Here is a 22,140-nt window from a genome sequence, read left to right on the forward strand (position 1 = left end):
AAGGCACGTTACTTGTTTCAAGTGCCAGAAGACTGGACATTATGCCACTGATTGTCCGGAAGCAAAGAATGGAAATGGCAATGGAAGCTCGGGGAAGAAGCCGAACCCTTTCAACAGGGGACAGGTGAACCACGTTAACGTGGAGGAGGTTGAAGCACAGCCTGATGCAGTAATAGGTAAGTTCTTGGTTAAGTCATTTACTGCAATCGTTCTTTTCGATACTGGTGCATCGCATTCATACATATCAAGGGGATTTGTGGATAAGTTTAAGTTGCCCACCAAAGTTCTTAGAACACCTATGTTAGTAACCTCGCTAGGAGCAGAGTATATGGCAAGCCAAGGATATTTTCAGATGCCATTGACCATAGGTAGGCATATTTTCCCCTCAGACCTAATAGTTTTGGAGCCGCAAGGTTTGGATGTGATTTTGGGAATGGATTGGCTATCGATGTATGGAGGAAACATCGATTGCGCCAGTAAGACGATCTTGCTTACTACCCCAGAAGGAAGAAGGATTAAGTATGTATCCCGGCATGTTCCGAAGAGGACTCAAGTGAATTCCTTATCAGGAGTTGTACAGGAGGAAGTGCCAGTGGTGAAGGATTTCCCTGACGTATTTCCAGAGGAGTTGCCAGGCATGCCACCGGATAGAGACATTGAGTTTTTGATTGAGCTTTTGCCAGGCACAGGGCCGATATCTAAGAGACCGTACAGGATGCCCGCTAAGGATTTGGAAGAAATTAAGAAGCAGATTAAGGAGTTATTGGATAAAGGTTATATTCGCCCAAGTTCGTCACCTTGGGGATCACCAGTACTTCTAGTGGAGAAGAAAGATGGATCGTTGAGGATGGTTGTTGATTATCGTGGATTGAATGAGGTAACAATCAAGAACAAGTACCCACTGCCGATGATCAATGATCTGTTTGACCGACTACAAGGAGCTAAAGTATTTTCCAAGATTGACTTGCGATCAGGATACCACCAGTTGAAGATTCGAGAGCAGGATATACCCAAGACAGCTTTTACCACAAGGTATGGGCTATATGAGTACACCGTTATGTCATTTGGCCTGACTAACGCACTTGCCTATTTCATGAACATGATGAACAAAGTGTTTATGGAGTTTTTGGATAAGTTCGTCATAGTGTTCATTGATGATATTCTGGTCTATTCGAAGAATGAAGAAGATCATAAGGAGCATTTGCGTTTGGTACTTGGAAAGCTCAGAGAACATCAGTTATACGCCAAGTTCAGCAAGTGCGAGTTTTGGTTAAAGGAAGTTGTATTCCTTGGACATGTTATATCCGGAGAAGGAATAGCAGTAGATCCCACCAAGGTTAACACTGTGACTAATTGGGAAGCACCCACGACAGTTGGAGAAATCCGGAGTTTTCTTGGACTCGCAGGATACTACCGGAGATTCATTGAGAATTTCTCGAAGATTGCAAAGCCTATGACGGAGTTGTTGAAGAAAGACACCAAGTTCAATTGGACGGAGGAATGTGAGGCTAGTTTCCAGGAGTTGAAGAAACGTTTGGTTACAGCACCAGTGTTGATTCTGCCAGATCAACGCAAGGATTATGAAGTATATTGCGACGCTTCTCGTCGAGGACTTGGAGCAGTGCTAATGCAGGAGGGAAGAGTTGTTTCATATGCCTCACGACAGCTTAAACCCCATGAGTTGAATTATGCTACACATGATTTGGAGTTAGCAGCCATAGTGCATGCGTTGAAGACATGGAGACATTTTCTCATCGGAAATCATTGTGAGGTGTACACGGATCACAAGAGTTTGAAGTACATTTTCACGCAAAAGGAGTTGAATCTCAGGCAAAGGAGATGGTTGGAGCTCATTAAGGATTATGATATGAGATTGCATTATCACCCAGGGAAGGCTAACGTAGTAGCTGATGCGTTGAGCCGCAAGAGCCATGTCAATACCCTCATGACTGGAGAGTTACCCAAGGAGTTAGCCGAAGATCTTCGTGAACTATGTTTGGAAATAGTTCCAAGAGGCTTTGTAGCAGCATTGGAGATTCAGTCTACTTGGATGGATAAGATCAGAGAAGCTCAGAAGACAGACAAGGAGATTGCTGAGATAAAGGAAAGGATGAGTAAAGGAAAAGCCAAGGGATTTCATGAGGATGAGCACGATACCTTATGGTTTGAGGACCGCGTTTATGTGCCCAATGATCCGGAGATCAGGAAGTTGATTCTGCAAGAGGCCCATGATTCACCATATTCGATTCACCCAGGAAATACCAAGATGTATCTGGATTTGAAGGACAGTTTCTGGTGGACCGGAATGAAGAAGGATATTGCGGAGTATGTAGTAGTTTGTGATGTATGTCAGAGAGTGAATGCAGAGCATCAGAAGCCATCATGATTGCTACAACCATTGCCGATACCCGAATGGAAGTGGGATAAGCTAGGCATGGATTTTATCACGGGATTGCCCAGGACTCATTCAGGCTATGACTCGATATGGGTTGTAGTCGATCGTTTGACGAAGGTAGCTCATTTCATCCCAGTAAAGACCACTTATACCAGTGCTAAGTTGGCAAAGATATACATGACCAGGATCGTATGTCTGCATGGAGTTCCGAGGACCATTGTATCAGATAGAGGAACCCAGTTTACTTCAAAGTTTTGGAATCAGTTGCACGAGACTTTGGGTACCAGGCTAGAGTTCAGTACAACCTTTCACCCGCAAACAGATGGACAGACCGAGAGAGTCAATCAGATTTTGGAGGACATGCTGAGAGCTTGTGCGCTAGATTATGGATCTAGTTGGGACGACAATTTGCCATATGCAGAGTTTTCTTACAACAATAGCTACCAATCCAGTTTGAAGATGGCCCCTTTCGAAGCTTTGTACGGAAGGAGGTGCAGGACACCGTTGCTGTGGGATGAAGTTGGAGACCGTCAGTTGTTTGGACCAGATTTGATTAAAGAGTCTGAACAAAAGGTGAAGTTGATTCACGATAGGCTCAAGGTAGCCCAGTCCAGGCAGAAGAGCTATGCAGATTCTAAATGCAAGGAGATAGTTTACGAAGTCGGAGACAGAGTTTATCTTCGAGTATCACCACTTCAAGGAGTGAAGCGCTTTGGATTTAAGGGAAAGTTAGCACCACGTTTTGTAGGACCATACAAAGTTTTGGAGTGTATGGGAGAAGTTGCTTACAAGTTGGAATTGCCCGAAGGATTGTCAGGAGTTCACGATGTGTTCCATGTTTCCCAGCTGAAGAAGTGCCACGCGGAGATGGCTGAGATACCACTGAGAGATACAGTGCCACTGGAAGCGATTCAGCTGGATAGTTATTTGACCTACGAGGAGAAACCAGTTAAGATTCTTTAGTTTGCCAGCCGAGTCACCCGCAGCAAGGTTATCAAGTTTTGCAAAGTTCAGTGGAGTCACCATACCGAGGATGAAGCCACCTGGGAGCGAGAGGAAGATCTACGGAAAGACCATTCTCACCTATTTTCTAGCCAACCCGAATCTCGAGGGCGAGATTCATCTTAAGGGGGGTAGGTTTGTAACATCCCAAATTTTCAATTTGGAATGTTATACATTAGATCATCATGCATAACATATTTTATTGCATTTTGTTTTGCGATCCTAGAAATCCTACGCAACTCAAGGACCCACAGAGAGAGTTGGGGATTTCGTTATTTTCATTGGGTTTTCTCAAATTATGAAAATAGGATCATTTGTTTTAATTATTTTCTCTCCGAAAATATTTCATATTTAAAATATATGAGAGGGGATAATATTACTTCTCCAAAAATAATGAAATATCGGAGAAAAAATATTAAAAACAAACATTTGATTTTATTTGGATTTTATTTCTATTTTATTTGCCTAGGAAAAATATGCGTTTTTCAAAATTGCTTTTTAGGCCCAAATAAATGTTCATCTTGTCCAACTTATTTTTAGATGACGGGGAAAATTTATTTCGGGATTTTTGGAGTCCGTATAGTATTTCTTTTTGTTTCCTTTTTCTGCACGTCCGAATTAATAAAAAAAACGAACCGACCTACCGGGTCGTGTCCGGCTAGGACTCTGGCCCGGCCGGCCATTATAAGCCGGGAGGCCGAGCCCCGCAGCCCAGCCCGAGCCGCCCCGCCGCCCCAAACCCTAGCCGCGCCGCCCCGCCTCGGGAATCGCCCGTGCCGCCGCCGCCCGATCCGCCGCCGCCTCGCCTCGCGCAGCGCCGCCGCCGCCGAACGCCGTCGCCGCCGACCGCCGCCACCGCCCGTTGACCCGCCGCCGCCGCCGTTGACCCACCGGAGGTAGTCACCGCCGCCGCCGCGGTTTTCAAGAGAAAACCGTCGGTTTTTTAGGAACCCGGTTTATTTTTTTATTAGATCGGTTTTATATTTTTTCCGGTTTAGTCTATTTAGCGGACGTTCGTCCGTACGTTCGTTTTAACGAACAGTTTTCGCCGTTTAACCGCAGACAGCGAACGCTCGTTCGTTAGCCTGTTCGTCAGTTTTTCTTTTTCTCGGATTTTTCGCGATTATTTTCGATCGCGATTTCTGATCTGTTTTTCGTTTTAGTATAACTTTTCACTCGTTTATCGGAATCAGGCGATTCAAGCACCTAGAGTTTCATATCGAAACCCTCTTTCTGTTTAACCAACTCAAACAAGTTTTTGCTACTGTAAAATTTGACTTAGGTCCAGATTAGTAAACAAAACTTGTTTCTTTCGCCATTTGAGTTTCGTTACTTCGTTCGATTTGATTATTTTTGCAAACCGGAGTTCTTAAGTTGAAATTTCTGGTTAGATCTCTTATTTTGAGTTTTACCCGTGCACCCTTGCTTGATTGCTTATGTATGCATTGTTTGTTGACGATAGAGTACCCGGAGTGCGAAGCGTGCTACTACGAGTCTCTAGGTTTCACGGATCATCAGCAAGGCAAGTAACACTTTGATCATACCTCTTTACCACCCAGTTTTATTGCATTAGATCAATCCTCAAACAATTGCATGATTAGGATCTGATTAATATGTGGGTTTGGGAAGTAGATGCGGTAGTACCTATTGCCCTGTTTATTATCAAACCATTGGGAGTTACTTCTACGTTTGCTTATATTGCTATGCTATGCTCGTAGACGTGGATTGGGTTTGAGTGAATTTTTCCATGACAGATGTGAGATTGTTAATTAATGGTTCAACTTAAGGTGGTTACTTTAATTTACATCTGGGTGGATTGAGGTACCTAGAGAACCCAGTGTTGCCTATATTTTTGGATATCCCGGAGTACCCGTGTGATCATCCTATGGACCGCCACCCAGGCTCAAAGGGATCATGAGATTATTCATGCTAGAAACTTCCGTGTGCAGCCACAAGCTACTATGGGCTCTAGCATAGTTGAGTAGGTTACATGACCTCTTGAAGAGGTGGGCTAGCAGATGTAGGGGAAAGTAGGTGTAACTGTCCACCCGAAGTAAAGAGTATTGTTTCTGAAAGATTGTGTCTCGGTCATCCGTTTCTCAAACACCATGTAGTGCGAGAAATCCAACGGAGGCGATCGAGTCTTGTGGGGAAAAGTGCGCAAACCTCTGCAGAGTGTACAAACTAATCATGGTTAGCCGTGTCCCCGGTTATGGACATCTTGAGTATCTAGTTCTTGGATTATCATGTGAATCTCATCATCATGTTACTTAATTTAATTTGGTTGGGTTAAGCACGTTCTTAATTGGGATTGAGTTGGAGGTACCTTCTCAATGTTTAACAACCACCATGATAGTTAAATAAAATTTATTCCTTTGTTATAGGGAAAAATTGGCTTTTCGCAAAATTGTAACCATAGAGCTTTCCACCAGCCAAATATGCATGTAGTGATAGCATTATTCTGTTCATACTCTCTATGTGTTACTTTGCTAGCATATTCCATGTGCTGACCCGTTTTTCGGGCTGCAACGTTCATGTTGCAAACTTTTTAGACGACGAGTAAGGTGCCTTAGGTCGTGGTCTTATACTCAGTGATGCCGTTGGAGTTGATGGACTCGCTTTATCTTCCAAGCCTTCCGCTGTTATCGTATTTAGATGGCCTTAAGCCATATTTATTGTAATAAGTTCTCTCTTGATTTTATTCGATGTAATAAGTGTGTGATTGCTACTCTGTTATAAATCCTTCAAGTACTGTGCGTGTCAGCATTACCGATCCAGGGATGACACTGATGCACAGAGACTAGACTGTTTGAGGTCTAGTCGCTACAGAGGACAACCACCATTGCTTTGCATGCGGGCCAAACATATGTTGAATACCCAAAATGCACAACTTTGATGTGGCACATGCCTCGAAAACCGTAAAGTCCCCACACAGAGCGAGGTTCATGAAGCGTACTACATATGATGGTCCCCTTCCCCCTCTTTGATGCATACTATATGCTCCTACCGTAATACAACCCAAAAATAATCCTCCTTGATGGTGAAATTAATTAACCTCTCCGATGTAGGTCAAAGTGATGCATGCATCGACGACGGCCTCGCGGGCCCATAGATGGAAGCGTCACACATGAGTGCCCTAGGATAACCATCGCCTGCATGCATGTGGCCCAAAGAGGTGTTGTGTGATGTTTGAATAGCCAATTTCACAACTTTGATGTGGCACGTGCCTTGGAAACCGAAAAGTCCTGACACCGAGTGAGGTGTACTTGTTCACGGACGCGTACGTATAGTATATATGTTAGTCCCCTCCCACCTCTTCGACGCGTACTATATACTCCCACCATAACACAAACCAAAAAGATTCTACCTTGCTGGTCAAATTAACCTCTCTGCCGGCTGTTGGTCAAAGTGATGGATGACGAACTCGCGGGCCCACAGAAAGCGTCACACGCTAGTGAGTGTCGTGTAGGACAATCATCGGCTGCATGTGGCCAAAACATGTATGCATGAAAGGGTTGTGTAATGTTTTAAATAACGAATTCATGACTCTAATGTGGCACCCGCCTCACAAAACGGCCAACCCACACGGTGGCTCACGACTCATAGTGTACTGCCAGCCACCCCCACCCCCAGACGCACACATACACACACACACACACACCGCGCATCCACCGCAACTACGATGCATGTTAAATTATCCCGCGGTGAACATATGTTACCACAGGAGGGACATTTTAATTAAAAAACAGAGATCATTAAGACATTTTAGTACATTGATTGATTTTCTAGGGGTATAATGTGCAAAAATCAAATTTGAGCTACATGCACGCGTGACAGTGCACCTAAATGGATTGCAAAAACACATGTGTCTCACTTACTCCCCGTGCAAGAAATTTCAAACATTGAGAATCTTGATTTTTAAATTGTAGTACATCCAAAACTTATTTGAAATTCATGAAACTTATCGTGTTGTCATATGGACACCAATACAAAGTGGCATTATACTTTTTTTTGTCAAATTTGAGACTAGTTTTGATGTAATCTTTATCTTCTTACAAACGTGAGATTATCAATAATTGGGAACCAATATCGCAAGCGGATTATTTATTCGAACCGTGGGCGTTAGACCAAGAATGGATATGTGCCATGCTTCGGTTAAGCAATGAAGCGGCAACATTAATCATCAAAATAGAAAAACAATATACGTACTGCCACGCGACAATTGTGCCGTGCAAGCATGAGTGAGTTGACGGGACGCATGCGAGCAGTCCGCCGCGCAGGCAGACCGGGAGGCGTGCGTGCAGGTGTGTGAACTGACGGGACGCATGCCAGCAGTCCGGCACGCAGGCTCACAGGGAGGCTAGCCAGTGGTTTGACCGCCGCCCGCCTCTCTCCCAGTACTCCATATTAGTGGCGCGCCCGAGCGGCTGCACCCCCATCCTCGCCACACACACAATCTTCTCTCTCCGCCTGCATCCTCGATGCCACTCTCAGTCCTCAAAGCTGTTAGTGTATGAGGGTGCCGCCGAAGCGCCCCATCGGAGGGAGTGGTGACGCCGGGGCTGCTGAAGCACCAGAGCACAGCGTGGAGATGGAGACAGAGGTTACCATCACCGCCGGTGAGGTATCGCTGCACCCTGACGTTGCCGACAACGTCGTGCTTCCACAGCTGGAGCCGGAGGTCCACGCCGACTCTGGTGATGACTGAGGGAGTCCTAGATTAAGGGGTCCTCGGGCGTCCGACCTGTTGGACATGGGCCGGACTGATGGGCCGTGAAGATACAAGACAGGAGACTATTTCCCATGTCCGGAAGGGACTCTCCTTGGCGTGGATGGCAAGCCTGGTGTTCGGATATGAAGATTCCTTTCTCTGTAACCGACTTTGTACAACCCTAGTCCCTCCGGTGTCTATATAAACCGGAGGGTTTAGTCCGTAGGGGCAATCACAATCATACATGCTAGACTTCTAGGGTTTTAACCATTACGATCTCGTGGTAGATCAACTCTTGTAATACTCATATTCATCAAGATCAATCAAGCGGGAAGTAGGGTATTACCTCCATAGAGAGGGCCCAAACCTGGGTAAATATCGTGTCCCCTGTCTCCTGTTACCATCGACCTTAGACGCACAGTTCGGGACCCCCTACCCGAGATCCGCCGATTTTGACGTTGACATTTGTGCTTTCATTGAGAGTTCCGCTGTGTCATCACGAGAAGATTCGATGGCTCCATCAATCATCTACAACAATGCTGCCTTGGAGGAGGTTTTTCTCCCCGGCCAGATCTTCGTGTTCGGCGGCTTCGCACTGCGGGCCAACTCGCTTGGCCATCTAGAGCAGATCGACAGCTACACCCCAGGTCACCAGATTAGTTTTGAAAATCTGGACTATGTCGCTGATATCCGAGGAGACTTGATCTTCCAAGGATTCGCGCTCCCAACCTCCGCTCCGGCCTTAGATCCGGGGCGTGTCGCCAGGTCCGAAGACGGGCTCCCCGAGCTCGTCGGACTATCTGCGGCCGCTAAACCCAGTACGGGAGAGCCGGAGGAAGTAGCGTCACTGGCATCCATCGCGAAGCCGGACTCATCCCCGGATACTGGCTCCGAATTCTCAGGACCAGCATCGTGTGAGTTCGGCCAGGGAGCCTTCCTCCCGCCGTACTCCACAGACTCTCTTCTCTCCAATCAAACCTCGCCTTTAAGCGAGGCTCTGGACTTAATGCGATCCCTTGTCATTACAGAGGAGCAACGTCCGAACTATGCCCAGCCCGGACTAGGGGCTGAGAGCAGGGAATTTCACGTCCCACCCACCACCCACTTTATAGCCACTGTCGAGGACTTAACCGACATGCTCGATTACGGCTCCGAAGACATCGACGGTATGGACGACGATGCCGGAGAAGAGCAGGCCCAAAACCCGCCGTTCACCGGACGCTGGACGGCCACTTCTTCGTATGACATGTACATGGTGGATACACCTAAAGAGAATAGCGGCGACGACAAGGAAGATCCAGTTGAGGATAAACCTCCTGAGATATAGCCGAAGCGCCGACGTCAGCGGTGCCGCTCTAAATCATGCCGTGGAAAAGACAGCAATACCAGCACAGGAGAAAACAATACTATGGACGATGCCGAAGACAATGAAGACCCCGTTGAGCCAACTTCCGAACAGGACGAACGGGAAGATGGGCGAGTCAGCCCCGATGAACAGGCCGTAAACAAAGACTCGGAGGACAGTAATTATCTTCCGCTCTCCGAGGATGAGGTGAGCCTCGGCAACGAGGATTTCATCGTGCCTGAGGAACCTCTTGAGCAGGAGCGCTTTAAGCGCCGGCTAGTAGCCACTGCAAGGAGCTTGAAAAAGAAGCAGCAGCAGCTTCAAGCTGATCAAGATCTGCTCAACGACAGATGGACTAATGTCCTGGCAGCCGAGGAGTACGGCCTCGAGCGCCCAACCCAAAGTTACCCGAAGTGCAAATTGCTACCTCAATTTGATGACGAGGCACTTGAGCCCGTACCATCAGCGCATAATGCGTCTGATCGACCACCACGTGGCCGGGATAAAGCGGCAACTCAAGCCGAACACCAGCCCGTACTACCTCGCCGTAAAGGCAGAGATAAAACAACTCGGGGATACACATATGACCTGCGGCAGGACCTGGACAGCAGAACAGGACAAAACAGATCAATCTACGGATCGCGGGGGCATGCCCCGACACGCGACGACGGCTATCTAGCCGGACGTGACAAGCATAATCATGCCCGGGCCGAAAACCGCAGTCAGACTTCATCCGAGCTACGTCGCGACGTGGCCCGATATAGAGGCGCCGCACACCCCCTTTGCTTCATTTATGAAGTAATGGAGCACGAATTCCCAGAAGGGTTTAAACCCGTGAACATCGAATCATATGATGGGACAACAGACCCCGCGGTATGGATCGAAGATTTTCTTCTCCATATTCATATGGCCCGCGGTGATGATCTTCATGCCATCAAATACCTCCCACTAAAACTCAAGGGACCAGCTCGGCACTGGTTGAACAGCCTACCTGAAAACTCCATTGGCAGCTGGGAGGACCTGGAAGGCGCCTTCCGCGATAACTTCCAAGGTACATACGTCCGACCTCCGGATGCCGATGACCTAAGTCACATAGTCCAACAGCCCGGAGAGTCAGCCAGGAAGCCCTGGACTAGGTTCTTAATTAAAAAGAACCAAATTGTCGATTGTTCGGACGCCGAAGCCCTCGCGGCCTTTAAACATAGCGTCCGAGATGAGTGGCTCGCCCGCCACCTCGGTTAAGAAAAACCAAAATCCATGGCAGCCCTTACCGCTCTGATGACCCGCTTTTGCGCGGGAGAAGACAGTTGGCTCGCTCGTAGAAGCAATAGCACCAGTGATCCGGGCACTTCTGAAGTTCGAGACGGCAACGGCAAGCCACGATGCAATAAACAAAAGCGTCGAAATAACAATGAAGGAACGCAAGACACGGCGGTCAATGCCGGATTCATCGGCTCCAAACTCGGTCAACGGAAAAAGCCGTTCAAGGCAAACAAAAGACGGACCATCCAATTTAGACAAGATACTGGATCGGCCCTGCCAGATTCATGGCACCCCCGATAAATCGGCCAATCATACCAACAGAAGCTGTTGGGTCTTTAAACAAGTCGGCAAGCTTAATGCCGAACACAAGGGGAAGGGGCCGCCCAGTGACAGCGACGACGAAGAGACTCGCCAACCGAACACCGGGGGTCAGAAGCAATTTCCCCCCGAAGTAAAAACAGTAAACACGGTATACATGACGCAAATCCCTACAGGGGAGTGCAAGCGCGCACTACGAGACGCCTACACCATAGAGCCGGTCACCCCAAAATTTAGCCAATGGGCGGCCTTCCCGATCACTTTTGATCACAGGGACCACCCAGCTAGTATCCGTCATGAAGGATCGGCAGCTCTGGTCCTCGACCCAATTATCGATGGGTTCCATCTCACGAAAGTCCTTATGGACGGCGGCAGTAGCCTTAATCTACTCTACCAAGACACTATCCGCAAGATGGGCATTGATCCCTCAAGAATCAAGCCCACCACAACTACCTTCAAGGGAGCAGTACCCGGCATAGAAGCTCACTGCACGGGCTCAATTACATTGGAAGTCGTTTTTGGCTCGCCGAACAACTTTCGAAGCGAAGGCTTGACCTTCGATATCGTCCCATTCCTCAATAGCTACCATGCACTGCTCGGGCGTACCGCTTTTGCTCGTTTTAATGCGGTCCCACACTATGCCTATCTAAAGTTTAAGATGCCCGGTCCACGTGGCGTCATCACGGTAAACGGAAATACGGAACTCTCCCTCCGTATAGAGGAGCATACTACGGCTACTGCAGCCGAAGCACAGAGCGGCCTCATCAAGCCGCTTATCTCATCGTCCATCAAGCCGCCGGTCTCTATTAAACAGGACGATCAATCTCAGAGCTGGATTAGCAGTTCGGCCTCCATCGTTCGCCTCATATAGCCGTGAAGATTGTACCGCGCATACATAATTATGCACTTAAAATACCCTGGTCATCGGCGGAGGCACAATACGGATAGGCCTACAATACGGTCCGCACTCGCATAGCCTTTTCCCCCTTTTCTAACTATTTTTTATCTTTTTACCATAGGTGACTCAAAGCCTGGTCATCTTACAGACTCTTTTTGAGTTTGGCTTCGTATAGATAACCAAAGGCTATTCCTGCCAAGGAGTCCTTTCGCCGAGGCAAGGCAGCGCAGACGTGCGACAGGAGGTCCAAATGATTTTTTGTAGACCGCACTCTTTATTTCAAACCTGTAAAGTGCCTTTTTCCTCAGCCTTCGACCCCCGGCATGTTAAATAGCCCGGGTAGTGGCGTTATAATCTGCAAGATCGCGTTTGACGTATCAATCAGATTCCAGTGAACATAGTCCATATTCAGTGTTTGCTTTTTCTGAGAATTGAATTTTGCTTCTTCGGTTATTTCACGCACGCACCTCGGCACAAATTGCCAGGGGCTCGATATGGCAACATATGAGTTGCCAACAAATCAGAACAACTTTATAGCACATTCGGCGTCACGAGTTTGGCCTTATATGCATCAGCTCCGAATCATGTCTTTGGTCAATAGTTGGGTTTCCCGGCTCCTGTGCTTACTACCTTACGTTCTGTCCTATCGGCTAAGGTAGTAAAGGGAGAACTACTGCGATTGCGTTTCCGGTTCATCTGGTCAAGCACCTCAGTAGAGAAAGCCGAAAATTGACTGTCATGATGCGGTGAGAGCTGGTCAACCACTTGATGACTTATTAGAATCTTTCGCGATTCCTTCTGTATTACACGAAGGACCATTCTTCTGGTCACCTATGTAACGCACCATATTCGGATAACCGCATACATACCAGGGGCTATATCGTAGACCCACCGTCAAACTCCTATGGCTAAGTGAAAGTGTTAAAGCCCTATAGTCCGATTGCCTAGTTCGCTGCATTGACACCTCCTTCACAGACCAAGACGTTGATTCAAGAGTGATCACGTGCTTTTCCGAACACCCCCGTATTATATGCGAGGGGGCCGAAGCCGACGACTGGTAAACTTTCAGATTATACAAAAAACGGCCGCACAGGAGGAATCAAAAATTTCAGGCAAAAAGTATAGCCTATAATATATCATAATATTGTTTTTACAATTTCGGTACATTCACTAGAATATCATATCCTTCGAGTACTGACCCTCTATCAAGCGGGCGCCCTCTAGGACATCCTCAAAATAATGCTCAGGCGTGTGATGGTCCTTGCCCTCGGGTGGGCTCTTTGCTGCAATATCGATGGCCTTCATCTTCGCCAAGTATGTCTTGACGCGGGCAAGGGCCATCCGTGCACCTTCAATGCATGTTGGCCGGTTAATGGCGTCGATACGCGGCACCGCATCAACAAGTCGCTGCACCAAACCGGAATAACTATTCAGAATTGGCTCAGTCGGCCACAGCCGGACCACGACGTCCTTCATGGTAGATCCGGATATCTTGTGGAGTTCGGCCCACTGGGCCATCTGTTCGTTCAGCAACAGCGAACGCTTTGGCATGCTGAATTGCGACCAGAAGAGCTTCTTCGTTGCATGTCCTTCTTGCGCTTGGTAAAACTGCGCCGCATCGGAGACACTCCTCGGCAAATCCAAGAATGCGTCTGGAGAACTCCACATTTGATTAAGCGGGGCATACTTCGGATCGCCGAATTTAGTCTGTAATAAGAAAGGCTTACCAGCCGCTATCTCCCCAGCTTGCAGGATCTCCTCCCGAGCCGCTCTAGACTCGGACCGTGCTTCTCTCGCCTCTTGTAAGGACTTGTCGAGATCGGCCGTTTTGGGTTTGTTATCCTTATCGAGGAATTCGCATCGGACAGTGGCATCCTTTAGCTCGCGCGCCATGGTAGATATTCTCTCCTCGCACTGGTGCCGAGCAGCCTGTTCGGCCTTTAACTCAGCAGCTGCCTTCTCGGCAGCCGCATTACTCATCCTGGCTTGCTCCTTGGCCCGGGCGAGCTCAGCCCGAAGGGTCTCAACCGCGGCAGCACTATATGCAGTTATGCATATCTTAGTATATAACTCTCAGCCCGAAGGGTCTCAACCAGGCGTGCTCATGTTACTATACATACATATACTGACTGCCCCAAAACATACCTTGCGCCTCGTCGAGCTGCCTGTTAATTAGCATGATGTCGTCATCTGCCACATCAAGTTTCTGCTTCAGACCTGCAACCTCTGTAGCATGGGCAGTCAGCATGGATGTAACAGCCTGTGTTCCAGTTAATTAGATTATTTCCTGGGCATATCTTTTTTGAACCTCTGATTGCCTCCCTTTGGACGCCAACCAGAGTCTCAGGGGCTACTATCTATACACAGGTGCATTTTGCACGTACAGTGCAATTGAAGATATTACATACCTCGAAGCCTCTTAGCAGGCCCGTGAAGGCTTCATTCAACCCGCTTCTCGCGAACAGAATCCTCCGGACTACCATACCCATTAAGGTACGTTGTTCCTCTGAGATGGACGCATGTTGCAACATGTCCATCAATGTATCCGGCGCCTCCGGATTCCAGGAAGCGGTTGTGGGAGTACGGACTCCCTTCGAAGGGATATGTTTACTCGACCTAGAGTCGTCTCCGGCTGTAAACCGGATAGTCCGAGGCCTTTATTGTTGGTCCCCGAAGGGGCCGCACGCCCCGGACCCTGGACTACCGAAGTATCACCTTTGGGCGTGGTCTTCATCGTCCCTCGCACCACTTGTTGATCGGAAGAGATCCTCCGGGACGACACCTCAAAGTCGTTCGCCCTATTGGGCGAGAAGGTCTGTGGGGGCATCTCGCTTTCCATCATCTCCGGAAGAAGATCCCCCGAGGAGGAAGACTGTTGAGGAAGACTGCGTGCCGGACTGCAAACATATATTTTAGATGTTACCCTTGCAACCGAAAAGGAACGGGATATGTTTAGGACACCCTTGTTCACTTATGATTCGGCTAAGGGCTTGTCCTTACAGAGGAGCTGCGCGACAACGTCGTCTTCCGAGCCCGAACCACCTGACAGGGACATCTTCCCTCGCTTAGGAGCCTTTACTCCAAATCTTCGGAGGCGATCCTTTTCTTCCCATAGCGGGAAGGGATGTCAGCTTCTCCTTCTCTTTGGTCTTCAGAAGAGGGAGTTCCAATCTCCCCAGATATAGTGTCAGGTGTGCTTTTAGAATGGAAGCCACCTTTGGCCTTCTTGCTCTCTTCCTTGTCCTCCTTCGCCGGCACTTGATATGGCGCTGGAGCCAGCATCCTTGTTAACACATGATCAGCTGAGTCTTCGGGAAGAGGGGCCGAACACCTAATTCGTCCCGCCTTCTTTATCCAACCCTGTTCGAAGATTGTTTTCTCAGTAAATTATTATGGGATATTTAACTAAGTTGTGTTCAGGAGTCGAGTGCTTACCGAGGTATCCGGATGGTTGCAGTCGAGGCCGGTGTCTTCGTTGGTATCCGGCCACTGTTTTCATGTCCCGAAGAATAACTTCCACATTCCTCTGTGTGTCGTGCCAAAGAAGTGCTGAAGGGTCCGTGGTCCTTCCAAATTGAACTCCCACATGCGGAGGGGCCGTCGCTGGCACGGCAGGACCCAGCGGACTAGCATTACCTGGATTATATTGATAAAACCGGTGTCCTTTTCGAGGAAGCTCCGGATGTGGCTTTGTAGCGTCTGCACTTCATCAATTGATCCCTAGTCCAATCCCTTATTAATCCATGATGCGAGCCGTAGTGGAGGGCCAGATCGGAACGCATGTGTAGCTGCCCACTTGGTACCATGGGGTTCAGTGATGTAAAACCACTCCCGCTGCCATAGGTTGGAAGTTTCCGTGAAAGAGCCTTTTGGCCAAGGAGTATTGGTGAGCTTGCTCACTGTAGCACCGCCACAGTCCGCTTGCTTCCCCCCGATTACCTTCGGCTTCACATTAAAGGTCTTGAGCCATAAGCCGAAGTGTGGGGGAATGCGGAGAAAGGCCTCGCACATGACAATGAATGCTGAGATGTGAAGAACGGAGTCCGGAGCTAGATCGTGAAAATCAAGCCCGTAATGGAACATGAGTCCACAAACAAAGGGATGGAGAGCGAACCCTAGCCCCCGGAGGAAGTGGGAGATGAATACGACCCTCTCGCCGGATCTGGGAGTAGGAATAACCTGCTCTTTAGCAGGGAGCCTGTGGAGGATTTCCGCGGTCGGGTATCTTGCCGCCCGAAGCTTCATGATATCCTCCTCTATGATAGAGGAGGCCACCCATCGGCCTTGAGGGCTGGGTCCGGACATGGCTGGGAGGCTCGGAGCAATTAAGTTGAAACCTGGGTGCAGGAACTCGAGGTTGGAAAGGTTGAGGAAGAGGTAGGCGTAGAGGAGAAAGACGGGTCTGTGCCCCTTTATAAAGGCGATGAATATCAAACGTCTCCTCATAGGCCTTAAAGCCTGCCTGTTTACAAGGGATCATGCCAACAGAACAGTTGGGGTTACCCACGCCCGTATTAATGAGAATCCCGCAATAAGGGGACACGATCTCTGCTTTGACAAGACATGCCAATAAAACCGCATCTCAAAATATGGAGCGGGAGGCTAAAAAAGGTTCGAAATAATGACCGGGCAGAGACGTGATGTCACGCTACAAAAGTTGTCAGCAGATTGGACTCGTGAAATATTATACTCTCTGCGATTGTGTGTGGTATTTGTTTTGCAGAGCCGGACACGTTTTCGGTGTTCGAAGGATGCTTTGGATTATCGGAGGAGGAACCCGCCTTGCAATGCCGAAGACAATCTGCGCGGCGGACACCTCGTCATTGAAGCCTGGTTCAGGGGCTACTGAGGGAGTCCTGGATTAAGGGGTCCTCGGGCGTCCGATCTGTTGGACATGGGCCGGACTGATGGGCTGTGAAGATACAAGACAGAAGACTCTTTCCCGTGTCCAGAAGGGACTCTCCTTGGCATGGATGGCAAGCCTGGCGTTCGGATATGAAGATTCCTTTCTCTGTAACCGACTTTGTACAACCCTAGTCCCCTCCGGTGTCTATATAAAACGGAGGGTTTAGTCCATAGGGGTGATACATCTCCAATGTATCTATAATTTTTTATTGTTCCATGCTATATTATATTCTGTTTTGGACATTATTGGGCTTTATTATACACTTTTATATTATTTTTGGGACTAACCTATTAACCGGAGGGCCAGCCCAGAATTGCTGTTTTTTGCCTATTTCAGAGTTTCGCAGAAAAAGGATATCAAACGGAGTCCAAACGGAATGAAACCTTCGGGAATGTGATTTTTGGAACGAACATGATCCAGGGGACTTGGACCCTACGTCAAGAAATCAACCAGGAAGGCACGAGGTAGGGGGGCGCCCCTACCCCCCAGGCACGCCCTCCACCCTCGTGGGCTCCCTGTTGCTCCACCGACGTACTCCTTCCTCCTATATATACCTACGTACCCCCAAACTACCAGATACGGAGCCAAAAACCTAATTCCACCGCCGCAACTTTCTGTACCCGTCAGATCCCATCTTGGGGCCTGTTTCGGAGCTCCACCGGAGGGGGCATCGATCATGGAGGGCTTCTACATCAACACCATAGCCTCTCCGATGATGTGTGAGTAGTTTACCTCAGACCTTCAGGTCCATAGTTATTAGCTAGATGGTTTCTTCTCTCTTTTTGGATCTCAATACAATGTTCTCCCCCTCTCTCGTGGAGATCTATTCGATGTAATCTTCTTTTGCGGTGTGTTTGTTGAGACAGATGAATTGTGGGATTATAATCAAGTTTATCTATGAACAATATTTGAATCTTCTCTGAATTCTTTTATGTATGATTGGTTATCTTTGCAAGTCTCTTCGAATTATCAGTTTGGTTTGGCCTACTAGATTGATCTTTCTTGCAATGGGAGAAGTGCTTAGCTTTGGGTTCAATCTTGCGGTGTCCTTTCCCAGTGACAGTAGGGGCAGCAAGGCACGCATTGTATTGTTGCCATCGAGGATAACAAGATGGGGTTTATATCATATTGCATGAGTTTATGTCTCTACATCATGTCATCTTGCTTAAAGCGTTACTCTGTTCTTATGAACTTAATACTCTAGATGCATGCTGGATAGCGGTCGATGTGTGGAGTAATAGTAGTAGATGTAGGCAGGAGTCGGTCTACTTGTCTCGGACGTGATGCCTATATACATGATCATACCTAGATATTCTCATAACTATGCTCAATTCTGTCAATTGCTCAACAGTAATTTGTTCACCCACCGTAAATACTTATGCTATAGAGAAGCCACTAGTGAAACCTATGGCCCCCGGGTCTATTTTCCATCATATTAATCTTCCAACACTTAGCTATTTCCGTTGCCTTTTATTTTACTTTGCATCTTTATCATAAAAATACCAAAAATATTATTCTATCATATCTATCAGATCTCACTCTCGTAAGTGACCGTGTAGGGATTGACAACCCCTTATCGTGTTGGTTGCGAGGATTTATTTGTTTGTGTAGGTGCGAGGGACTCGTGCGTGGCCTCCTACTGGATTGATACCTTGGTTCTCAAAAACGTAGGGAAATACTTACGCTACTTTGCTGCATCACCCTTTCCTCTTCAAGGGAAAACCAACGCAATGCTCAAGAGGTAGCAAGAAGGATTTCTAGCGCTGTTGCCGAGGAGGTCTTCGCAAAAGTCAACATACCAAGTACCCATCACAAACCCTTATCTCCCGCATTACATTATTTGCCATTTGCCTCTCGTTTTCCTCTCCCCCACTTCACCCTTGCCGTTTTATTCACCCTCTCTTTTCCGTTTGCCTCTTTTTGCCTGTCTCTTGTTTGCTCGTGTGTTGGACTGCTTGCTTGTCTTGATGGCTCTACCTAGATTTGGAGATCTTCACCTTAAGAGGTTGGAAGAGATCGAAAGCAACGTCAGGAGTTTTATGGTTCTACAATTTGAACATAACAATTTCTTTATAAACGAGCTTAAGGAACAAAAAAGCTTTATGAGTTACATGAATAAAGAGCTTGATGACATGTCTAAAGAATTTGATGGTTTCAGATCCCAAATTGTTCGTCTTGAGAAGTTAATAACTGAAATATCGGATAAGCAGGCCACCTTAGTTAATAAGATGGCCGCTAAGCCGGAAAACTTTGAAAATAAAGATGAAGATCTAAAAGTTATTGATGTGTCTCCTATTAAATCTTTGTTTTGCAATATGAATCTTGATAATGATGGGACTGAATATGATCCACCTTTACCTAGAAGGCGTTCTAGAAATGTGGAGTTTTTAGATCTTGATGCTAAAATTGATAAAAGTGGGATTGAAGAGATCAAAACATTAGATATTAATGAACCCACTATTTTGGATTTCAAGGAATTTAATTATGATAGCTTCTCTTTGATAGATTGTATTTCCTTATTGCAATCCGTGCTAAATTCTCCTCATGCTTATAGCCAAAATAAAGCTTTTACCAAACATATCGTTGATGCTTTGATGCAATCTTATGAAGAAAAAATTGAGTTGGAAGTTTCTATCCCTAGAAAAATTAATGATGAGTGGGAACCTACTATTAAAATTAAAATTAAAGGTTATGAATGCTATGCTTTGTGTGATTTGGGTGCTAGTGTTTCCACGATTCCAAAGACTTTGTGCGATTTGCTAGGTTTCCATGATTTTGATGATTGCTCTTTGAACTTACACCTTGTGGATTCCACCATTAAGAAACCTATGGGAAGAATTAATGATGTTCTTATTTTTGCTAATAGGAACTATGTGCCCATAGATTTTATTGTTCTTGACATAGATTGCAATCCTTCATGTCCCATTATTCTTGGTAGACCTTTCCTTAGAACGATTGGTGCAATTATTGATATGAAGGAAGGGAATATTAGGTTCCAATTTCCATTAAAGAAAGGCATGGAACACTTCCCTAGAAAGAAAATAAAATTACCTTATGAATCTATTATGAGAGCCACTTATGGATTGCCTACCAAAGATGGCAATACCTAGATCTATCCTTGCCTTTATGCCTAGCAAGGGGCATTAAACGATAGCGCTTGTTGGGAGGCAAGCCAATTTTATTTTTAGTTTTTTTCTTTTTGCTTCTGTTTAGGAATAAATTTTTGTTCTAGCCTCTGGTTATATGTGTTTTTATGTTTTAATTAGCGTTTGTGCCAAGTTAAACCTATAGGATCTTCTTGGATGATAGTTATTTGATCATGCTGAAAATTCCAGAAACTTTCTGTTCAAGAAAATAATTGTTAAAAATCACCAGAACGTGATAAAATATTGATTCCAATTGCTTCTGATCAATAAACCAATTGTATAGGTCGTCCTATTTTTTCTGATTTTTTGGAGTTCCAGAAGTTTGCGTTAGTTGCAGATTACTACAGACTGTTCTGTTTTTGACAGATTCTGTTTTTCGTGTGTTGTTTGCTTATTTTGATGAATCTATGGCTAGTAAAATAGTTTATAAACCATAGAGAAGTTGGAATACAGTAGGTTTAATACCAATATAAATAAAGAATGAGTTCATTACAGTACCTTGAAGTGGTCTTTTGTTTTCTTTCGCTAACGGAGCTCACGAGATTTTCTGCTAAGTTTTGTGTTGTGAAGTTTTCAAGTTTTGGGTGAAAGATTTGATGGATTATGGAACAAGGAGTGGCAAGAGCCTAAGCTTGGGGATGCCCATGGCACACCAAGATAATCTAAGGACACCTAAAAGCCAAAGCTTGGGGATGCCCCGGAAGGCATCCCCTCTTTCGTCTACTTCCATCGGTAACTTTACTTGGAGCTATATTTTTATTCACCACATGATATGTGTTTTGCTTGGAGCGTCTTGTATTATTTGAGTCTTTATTTGTTAGTTTACCACAATCACCCTTGATGTACACACCTTTTGAGAGAGTCACACTTGATTTGGAATTTATTAGAATACTCTATGTGCGTCACTTATATTTTTTTAGCTATATAGTTTTTGCTCTAGTGCTTCACTTAGATCTTTTAGAGCACGGTGGTGGATTTGTTTTATAGAAACTATTGATCTCTCATGCTTCACTTATATTATTTTGAGAGTCTTGAAATAGCATGGCAATTTTCTTTAATTAATATCATGAGAAATTTGATGCTTGATAATTGTCTTGAGATATAAATGTAGTAATATCATAGTTGTGCTAGTTGAGTAATTGTGGAATTGAAAAATACATGTGTTGGAGTTTGTGATTCCCGTAGCATGCACGTATGGTGAACCGTTATGTAACGAAGTCGGAGCATGAAGTATTTGTTGATTGTCTTCCTTTGTGTGGCGGTCGGGATCGCGCGATGGTTAACTCCTACCAACCCTTCCCCTCGGAGCATGCGTAGTAGTACTTTGCTTCGAGGGCTAATAAATTTTTGCAATAGGTATATGAGTTATTTGTGACTAATGTGAGTCCATGGATTATACGCACACTTACCTTTCCGCAATTTTCTAGCCTCTTCGGTACCGCGCATTGCCATTTCTCACCTTGAGAGTTGGTGCAAACTTCGCCGGTGCATCCAAACCCCATGATATGATATGCTCTATCACACATAAACCTCCTTATATCTTACTCAAAACAGCTACCATACCTACCTATTATGGCATTTCCATAGCCATTCCGAGATATATTGCCATGCAACTTTCCACCGTTTCATTCATCATGACACGCTCCATTATTGTCATATTGCTTTGCATGATCATGTAGTTGACATAGTATTTGTGGCAAAGCCACCATTCATAATTCTTTCATACATGTCACTCTTCATTCATTGCATATCCCGGTACACTGCCGGAGGCATTCATATAGAGTCATATTTTGTTCTAAGTATTGAGTTGTAATTCATGAGTTGTAAGTAAATAAAAGTGTGATGATCATCATTATTAGAGCATTGTCCCAAGTGAGGAAAGGATGATGGAGACTATGATTCCCCCACAAGTCGGGATGAGACTCCGGACTTAAATTAAAAAAAGAGGCCAAAAAAAAGAGAGAAACAGCCCAAATAAAAAAAAGATGAGAGAAAAAGAGAGAAGGGACAATGTTACTATCCTTTTACCACACTTGTGCTTTAAAGTAGCACCGTGATCTTCATAATAGAGAGTCTCTCATTTTGTCACTTTCATACACTAGTGGGAAATTTCAATATAGAACTTGGCTTGTATATTCCAATGAGGGGCTTCCTCA

This window comes from Aegilops tauschii, chromosome 2, assembly GCF_002575655.3.
Source record: "Aegilops tauschii subsp. strangulata cultivar AL8/78 chromosome 2, Aet v6.0, whole genome shotgun sequence".
NCBI classification, from domain to species: domain Eukaryota; kingdom Viridiplantae; phylum Streptophyta; class Magnoliopsida; order Poales; family Poaceae; genus Aegilops; species Aegilops tauschii.